Here is a 9,953-nt window from a genome sequence, read left to right as displayed (position 1 = left end):
TTTCCTGTTTGGTAATAATTTCTCTAAGCCTCTGTTTGGCAATCAAATTAGTGCGCACACCTAAAGTCCATACAATGCCATCACCAAAAATAGTAACAACTATTATATATATAGAGATTGAATAACAATTTATTTCCATGTGATATTGAAAATGAATACATTATTCTTTATGAAAAAAATATAGCAATTTATTCTTTTATATTTTTTAAAATAAAGCAATTTACCTCCTTATATAGGGAGGTAAATTGCTTTATTTTAAAAATTATAGGGGGGTAAATCGTTGTATTTTAAAAAATACAGGGAGGTAAATCGCTATTTGTGTTTTCATAAGAGAATAATTTGCTCATTTGCAATACCACAAGGGGGTTGCTTGCATTTTTTCATGTATATATATATGTTTGTAGGGTATATTAAAATTATTTTTTAAAAAAAGTTGAGATAATTATAAATATTTTATTTATTATTCAAAAAATTACTAACTAATACCCCTGAATTTAATAGCAGTACAACAGTTAGCTCAATTCGTTAGTTTTCATTATATTTTCATCTATTTTATGTGGTGAACTTATCAAAATGCTTTTGCGAACTAAAAATTTTAATTTTAATTATTTTTTAAATATAGTATGGACTAAGAATAAATTCTTTTATAATTTTTCAAAATTTTCCATCCATCTCGTTTTATTTTTTTATAATTTTTTATAACAAAAGTACAGCGTGGAAAAAGTAGATAATTTCGAACTTTCATCCAAAAATTACATAATTTCAACAAATATGAGGGGGTATTTGTAAATTTTTAAACAATAAGGGGATACTCATAGTTATTCTAAATTTCAAAAAAACTCGTTGTAATTTATCTTTATATATATATATTAATTTCTTTTTTTTTTTTTAAAAAAAAAAGGGTTTTTGATTTTGAGACATGGGGTTTGATGGTTTTGGTTGATTCATAGTTGTCTTGGAATTGGTGTTTTCCCATTTATGTTCCACAGGTAATTGTCTATGTCTATCTCTTTTCATGTGTACTATAATTTTATTGCCAGAAAATTAAATAAAAAATAAAATAAATTGCATCAGCCATTCTGTCTCTTCTTGTTCCTTTCTATTATGCTGGTTTTTCAACATGGGCCTTAGGCCCCACACAATGTATTACTTTAAGGATAAATATCAAAAAATATTTTATATTTAATTAAATTATGTAATTTTTGAATGAATCTATGTAAATGTTATTTTTGTCTTTATTTTTTTTTCATTTAAAAAATTTAAAAAATGAGATGAAATTTTTTTTTGCCTTAATAAAACAATTAGAAAAAATTACAAAATAAATGAAATTAGTTTATAATTTATAAGGACATTTTAGTTATTTAACCACAAAAAATAAATAAAAATCTAACGAGGACTAACATATTAGGTTAATTATTAGACGAATGTTAAAATCGATGAATTTTGATAATTTTTTCAAACATCGAGAGAGTATTTGTAATTATATCAAATTTTAAAAGATTTCCGTGATGTTCATCCTTAATTTAAATATAAGAAGATAATTACATCGTAACTATAGATTCTGCTCCGTGAAGGGCTGTAAATATAGTATGCAGTTATTTGGTAACATCAATTTTCACACTTAAACTCTTAGTTCTCTCTCGACTTTGCAGCTACTTTTGGCTCACATTTTTCACTCTACACGAATTATAACACCTTATCATCATTTACCATTATTCTCACTTTGATTGAAATTTTTTCTTCATTTTATTCACTAAACTATTACCAGCTTAAGCATCGGAGTGCTAGCCTATGTTTTGCACGTTAGTCCCCCGATAATCTTAGGATTTCTCTGAAAACCTTCGATGCTTGTAGTGCAGCTAAAATTCAGTATACATCAATTAATATTGATTTTATGTATATCAAATATTATTACATCATGTGTATTATCGTCATGTGATTGGTGTATAGCTCACAAAGAATGACTAACACATGACAGATATATTATACTTATTATGTGATTAATTTGATTCGACCAATTTATAAAACAGTAGCTTAATAGCAAAATGAAAGACCAAATGTACTCTTATCTTGTGGGGAAGAAGAACCTCGGAAGAGATGGAAATGAAAGTGACAACAAGTGTTAAGGTTTAGACCGAACATATAAAACATCCGAGTATAGTTTACAAAAACCAAGATAAGCCCTTTAGACCAAACATACAAGACATCCGAAAATAACACTACGAAAAAAAAAAAAAAATGAGTACAGCCCACAAAGGTCATCTGAGGTCCTTTAGGTCGAACATATTAGATACTTGAACGACTAGCACAAATACTGAATTATCCTCAATTAACTTACTACAGATTTATTGCATGTCAAACAAATATTTTATAATCAAACTGCCTCTAGTCATCTTCACACACGCTAATGCAAGTAAAGAGGTACATATTCATCCTTATAAAGTTAGTTTGATCAAAAAAAGATTTATTTAACCTACAATAAGTGAGTAGTAAGTCAATCATTGTTAAATATAAATTTTCATTCAGTTATTTTGCTAATATCGAGAAATTCCGTAAATTTTGATTAATGAAGAGAAATATCTCTTTGATGAATGAGAAACAACGCTAGGGGTATAAGATGTAATTTCTCGATTCACAGAAAATTTACATATAATCTTAACTATCTCTACAAATAAACCATGTATGTGAATTTACCAAACTGCCCCTACAAAATAGAGTTAATGTCCATCAAGTGGGGACTTTTTTGGTTAAAGTTAGTCAAACCTAATTCATTGAAAACAGGGAGAAGTAGCCCAATTAGCGGCAAAAACAGTCCTCCTCCCCCAAAACCTAGAAATTAGAATCCCAGAAACGAGAATGTTAGGGTTAGGGCACAAAACACACTAGTCTTGGGGACACATCCAACATGTTGTGTTATGACTTAGGGCGTTGTTTGGCAGTCTCGAAAAATCAACAACAAGAAGCCCTCGGAATTGGTGCCTGTTTGGTCTGCAGATCAGTTAGGTCCCTCCCCCGGCCCCCCTCTTTCCAAATACTCCAAATTTCAACTTAAATCAATGACATAATTACCCTTCTCATCTCCTTTGATGCAAATTATACATAAAATTCCTATTGTTTACAAAATTATACTTAAGAGTTTCGAAATTTGCTTTCATTTAATAAATAAGTTATCGATTATTCAAAAAAATTACTGAATTTGCTGATATTAACAAAAACACTGAATAAAAATAGATATTTACCCTTGATTGACTTAAAACTGACTTATTGCAGTCCAAATATTTTTTTTTTCAAACTAAACTAATCTTGTAATGGTGAAGATATACCTTCTCACATGTATTAACGTGTGAAGATGTATGATGGTAAATTGGTCATGAAAAAATTTATTTGACTTACTATAAGTTAGTAATAAGTCAACCGGGGTAAATATAGATTTTCTTTTCTAATTTCTTTTTGTTAATATTATCAAATTTCGTGAATTTTGACTGGTGGGGGAACTTATTTGTTAGACGAAAGCAAACCTCAGGAGTGCTAGATGTAATTTTTCAAATCATATAAAATTTATATGTAATTATAATAAATCTCGGGGACAGGAGTGTAATTATTTCTAGATCAATTCCATTAATTCTACCTATAATTACATCTTAATTATAGTTTGGGTAAATTTCAATTACCACTTTTTATATTTGATATAATTATTAATATTTCCTCTTATTTAAAATTTTATAAATATTTTATGATTATTTGATGAAATTATATAATACATAAATGGAGATTTGGATCGAATTGTCAACTATACTCTTATTATATATATTTTTAAATATTTTTTTAAAAAAAGAAGACAAGATGGATGAAAAAATCTAAAAAAATATCCACTTGTAAAAAAGGTTAAAAAATAATTAAAAATTATAACTCATAGTCTACAGGGGTATTTTGGTTAGTTCACCACAGAAAATAGATGAAAACTTAATAGAGATTGCGAATTTGGTTAATTGTTAGACGACCGTTAAACTCATGGGGGTACTCGTAATTTTCGAAACAACAAGTGTATTTATTATTATATCAAATTTTAGAAAAATCTATAGTTATAAAATATTATCGTAACTATAAATTTATTTATTTATTTTTAATCACATGATTACATTAATAACTCAATAAATTTTTAAATACGTAAATTCAATTAATACACCAGTATAACTAAGAATAATGTTTATGGGAGCTCTGCTTTTACCACTCACCTAAAAGCAAATTTTTACTCAAATCATGTTTAACCAAATCAGATCAATCATATAGCAAGTGTGATATATTTATCATTCTATTTAAATTCTGCACACACTTTAAATATATTATATTTATACGATTCCCAAAGGCAATTCCCAAACAAGATTGGATCAATTCTAGCGGGATTGAACTCTACAGACTTGATGGACGCTTAAAAGAAAGAGGATATGTATTATATTTATCGTATAATTAATTCAAATTTGACAAATAAAATTTCATAAATCTCGTTGTCTATGTGGAGAAGGGATACATGTGGGTTTTCTCGAATTGTGAGGGGTAACCGAACTCCAAATTCACAGAGGTGTTTGCTCGCGCAAATCTAGCTAAACAGGGCAACAGGTCTTTTGAGGCAAGCAATGGGCCACGCCGTCTCCTTAATTCCCAGGTGGGGTTTACGGTGGGCGCTTCCCGACTTTTACCACACTTTCGTATCACGCTAACATATAATTTATATATATTATTGTAAAAATACAAATATATAATTATATTATATTATCTAAAAGCACACGTCCATTAATTTTTTGTTGTGCTAATAATACTTTTTTTAAATATAATATATTAATTTATATATTTTATAATATGAAAAATTATTTATTATATGTGGATTGGTATGGCATGCTAACGGCCAGTTATTTAAAAATAATCTATACACTATACATACACACACGTACGAGTGCGACACTAATATATAATATGAAAGTGTGATAGAAAATTATTTATCGAGTACGAGACATATATATATATACACATGTATGGACACGAAAGCCCATGCCCCAACAGTAGAGAAACGGAACCCTCATTTCATGCGCATTTACGTTCAGACAGACACTCACCAGTGTGTATGTGTGTGTATATATATATATATATACATACAGAAAAGCACAAGGCAAAGAAGTCTGTTTTCTCAGCCTTTCTTGCGCTGCTACTCAAAATCATTTTGAATTTTTGGTTCCAAAAATAGGTAGGACGAAAATGCCCATCAAACCCTTTGAAGCACACATGCTTCTTAATTTCCTCTACATTTCAAATCTCGACAAAGCTGCCTTAATCTTGGAGATGGGGGGGTGGTAGCAACGGCAGAGTTTGGTCTCCTCCGGCGGCGGCGGCGGCGCGCGGCGGATTCTTATGTCAAGAAAATTAATGGCTGTGTTTTCTGGCTCTCCTCCTTTGAGTTGGGGTGGTGGTTCCAAGATTCAATCTTTTCAAGTGGGGTCTCGTTTGCTGTCCCTCTTCTGTTACATTGGCGGCGACGGCGGTGGCTGAGGCGGCCATTTTGTTTTTTTTTTCATATTTTTTTTTTTTTTTTTTTTTTTTTTTTTTTTTTCAACTTCTTCACTTCCCTCATCATCCTCATGTTTATATGCAAGGTTGGGTTTTTCTCCTTTTCTTTTTTTATTTTTTTTAAATATCCTTACATTTATTTTTCTTTTTTTGGACGAAAGTACCCCTCAATTCTCATGTATTGCCTAAAAAATCCAGTTATTTCATGTGTAATTTTTTATTTTATATTTTCTTTTTTTGATTTAGTTGGAGCGAGAAGGGCATAAAAATTAAAAAAAAAACACTAATATTTTGAGTTTAGTTGATAAATTGATATTCCACAAAAATAAAATTATGAATTGTTTTTTTCTAATAATTATTTCAACAGTAATTCGACTGCTCATATAATAGTTTTTGTAATTATAAATATTTAATATTAAATATTAATATATTGATAAGTTTTTAACTTTAATTATAATATAGCTGTAATCGATTCACTCACCCACACAGAACTTAATAATGTATCTAATTATATAATTAAATAAATTAGTCTCTTAATTTCTGAAAAAAAATAATATTTTTTAATTTTTATTACGTATCAATAAGCTGTTAATAATTTAGTCCCGTAACTTATCTATCTCCATTAACATATTCAGTTATTTTTTGATTGAATTTGTCCTCAATATCTCATATTTGGTCATTTTTTTAGTCAAATTTAATCATATGTTAGTAATTTCAGTATTAATAACTTATAGTTGCAAGATAAAAAATAATATCTATTCCAGTGCAAAAGAGTAGGGGTGTTCACAATTCAGTTAAACCGGCCGAAACTGAAACTGAAAATTTGGTAAAAAATTCAATTTTTTAATTGGTATTTTTTTCCTTGTTCGATGATTGAACTGAACTGAAAAATTGAATTTTTATGTATATATTTTAATTTTATTAATTATACAAAATAAATATATATAACTAAATTCTGTCAAAATTGAGAGAGTACTTGAGTTGACTTCACTTCAAAAATTTGAATTGTATTTGTAAATATTTTATTCATTTTACGTTTTATTTTTAAAATTTTGATAATTTTGTAAAGGTATTTTTGAAAATTATTGAAAAATACTAAAATTATTTTTTTTAAAAATAAGTTTTTTGGTTGTTAAACCAAAGAAAATAAAAAAAAATCAGTTATAACCGAAATCGAACTGAGATTTTTGGGTTCGATTTTGATTTATGATTTCGGGGGAACAGAACTTTCGATTAATCGAAAGATCGGTTCGATTTGATTCAGTTAATCAAACTGAACACCGCTACAAGAGAGAACCAAAATTGTACACATGGAACTAAATTCGTAAAAAAAAAAAAACAAAGTATTTAAATGAAATGAATTACAGGACCAAAAATACTAACGACCCACAGTTACAAGATCAAAAATATAATTTTATTTTTTTCTTATGGCAAAAAATAAAAAATAAAATTATTCTTTGCAATAAATTTGGCATACTTTGGTTTATTTTAACCCTTACCATATCACATGGAGAATAATGAATTCAATCAAACATTAATTATTTATAATCTCAATGCACCTGAAATTGGGCAGCTTCTATTGCTTGTTTTCAGCTTCTTAATAAACACACAATTTCTTTATCATCTTCATGACTTTCTTTTCACATAAATGCCAAGTTTAGGTTCCAATTTCAATTTAGGAATAATTGTATTTACACCCCTGATTTATGATTTAATTATACAAAATATCGATACTTTTTATATAATTATAAAAATTACTCATGACAGCTAAAAAATAGAGATACTTTGTATTAAAAATATTGATGTTAAGGGTGTACGTGTAATTTTTTAAAAAAATAGGGTTAGTTTTATGTAAATAATATAAATATTTCTGATGGATGTATTTGTAATTATACAAAAGGTATGGATGGTTTGTATAAACAAACCACGGGTCAGTAACTGTAAGCCATTCTTTACTTAGCGTGATAGGATTTAAGTAGTATAGATAACTTTAGGATTGTAAAGGATAGGATTATAATCCACCCCAGCCATAATAAGCTATAGTAGCGGGCTTTAACTACTAATATCGATCGGTTCAAAATAAAATAAACAAAAAATTAAAGGTGATTACGTGGGATATTCTAACTAATAACTCAAAGTAAAGGTGAACTAAATGTAACTTCCCAAATATTAAATGTCGTGATATGATTCATACTGTTTCTTGATTTTATATTATATGCATACAAAAATATTTTGCTTGTAAACTTAGAATTAAAGTGCATTTCGATTCTTTGGATGTATTTAATTAAAATAATTATTAACTCGTATATCTGTACAGGACAAAAAATAGTTTTTAAAATACCAAAAAAGTTAAAAAAAATAATAAAAAAAATTGATGTCCGTTTATGTGAGTCGTGAGAGATCTTCTATTTCGTTTCACATATATATAATATGTGTATATAAATTAAAAGAGTGAATAGCAATTTACCCTCTGTGATATTGAAAATGAGCACATTACTCCCCTATAAAAAATTATAGTAATTTATTCCCCTATACTTTTTAAAATGAAGCAATTTACCTCTTTATACTGGGAGGTAAATTGCTTCATTTTAAAAATCATAGGGAGGGTAAATTGTTGTATTTTAAAAAATATAGGGAGGTAAAATGGTATTTATTTTTTCATAAAGGGGTAATTAACTCATTTGCGATATCACAAGGGAATTACTTGCATTTTTTCCTAAATTAAAGAGCAAGCCTATCTATGTGCTATTAATTGTGTGGCAGTAGTTTCTACGTGCAGAGGGTTAAAAAGTTACAAAGTACTTGAAATTTGAAGTGTATGTTATAAGGTGGTGAAGGAAGGCGACTGCCATTCGCAGACTGAGACCCCATATATATACATATATACATCAAATTCACACACTGTTGGTCCCATGCACAGCCTGTGCTGCTGATGCTGCTGCTGCTGCTGCTCACAGTAGTGTGTGTATGTGAGTGTGTCTGTGTTTTGATAACTTTGGGGAATTGGATTGAAGAGAGGAGGAGGTTAAAGGACTTGGGTTCAGACAAGCTGCCGTGTGGTCTTAGCCATAGTTTAGAGTAGTTGATGGAGCGGAAGCAATTGAAAATTCGAGAATAATGAGAACACGTCTCGTATATTTTTAAAATTCGAGATTCAAAGTGAAAACAATATATTGTTCAATGAATCTCTTAGCAAAATCTATTTAAAAGAAAAAAGCCATAATCTTAATTTAGGTAAAATAGATCTGAAACTGACTGAAATTGGAATTGTCTCAAAAGCCCACAAGACTCGACCCAGAAATATGCCTTCGTGCTAGCAATAATTTGAAAAGGTATCGGGCTCAGAAGACAACTGCAGAAAATAAGAAAAATAATTGAAGTTGACTTAATGGAGAAATCTAAAGAATCTCCCAGACAGTGGTCGAAATAATAGAATTTCAAGATGAACGATGACCCTCACAACAATAGTAGTATGGGTTGGATTCTCCTCTTTAAGATGATCGAAACAACAGGTAGATGGTTCCTATAACTCTAACCGAGTAAAAGAGTATGGGTGTTTGAAGTTTCAACGTCAAACCCCATAGCTAAAATACTAAATCTTCAACTTACGCCCGTTCAAATGCTCTAAAAATGCATCCGTCTCTTGTTCTACATCAGTAGCAGTATCGACGATAATATCGATAAATATTGTGGAATAATTGGATGATGCATATCAAGATATCAACGACGATACTATAAAAAATACGTTATATATAACTTCTAAAAAAAACTCTAAATTTTTTGTAAAATTACATAATAAAAGCAATTAATATAAATTACTTCAATCGCCCTCTTAATAGCATATGCCCATACTTTGATTCGAAAGTCGTAGTTAGTGATGAATAAAATAAAATAATGGAGCTTATAAAATAGTTATTGTGATTAAATTATAATTAATATGGTCAAAAGTAATGTATTTTTGGATTGTAATTTGATCTGAAAATGATTTATTTGATCTGCAATACTTTAGACATGGTAAAACCATAAGAGAATTAGCAGAAACCGAAAGGGAAAGAAAACTCCGCTCTGATAGCTCCTGAAGGGAGTAAGTCAACTTAGGATAACTATGAATTTTTATTGAACTTTTTGCTAACATCAACCAATTTAGTGAATTTTGACTAACCGATGGATGTATTTGTTGGACAAGAAAAACATCATGAGTACTGGAGGTAATTTTCAAACTACAGAGAGTTACGTGTAATTACACTAAACATTCGGGCTGGCGCTGTAACTATTCCTTCTTAATATTAGGATTTGTTTGATTCAAATAAAAGGAAGAGAAAAAACGTAAACAAAAATTATATCGGTGATTTGATTATCTTTTCTAAAAAATTATGTATCAATATTATGTGCAG

This window comes from Sesamum indicum, linkage group LG5 (genome assembly GCF_000512975.1).
Source record: "Sesamum indicum cultivar Zhongzhi No. 13 linkage group LG5, S_indicum_v1.0, whole genome shotgun sequence".
In the NCBI taxonomy this organism is placed as follows: Eukaryota; Viridiplantae; Streptophyta; class Magnoliopsida; order Lamiales; family Pedaliaceae; genus Sesamum; species Sesamum indicum.
Note: the sequence above shows the minus strand (reverse complement) of the source record.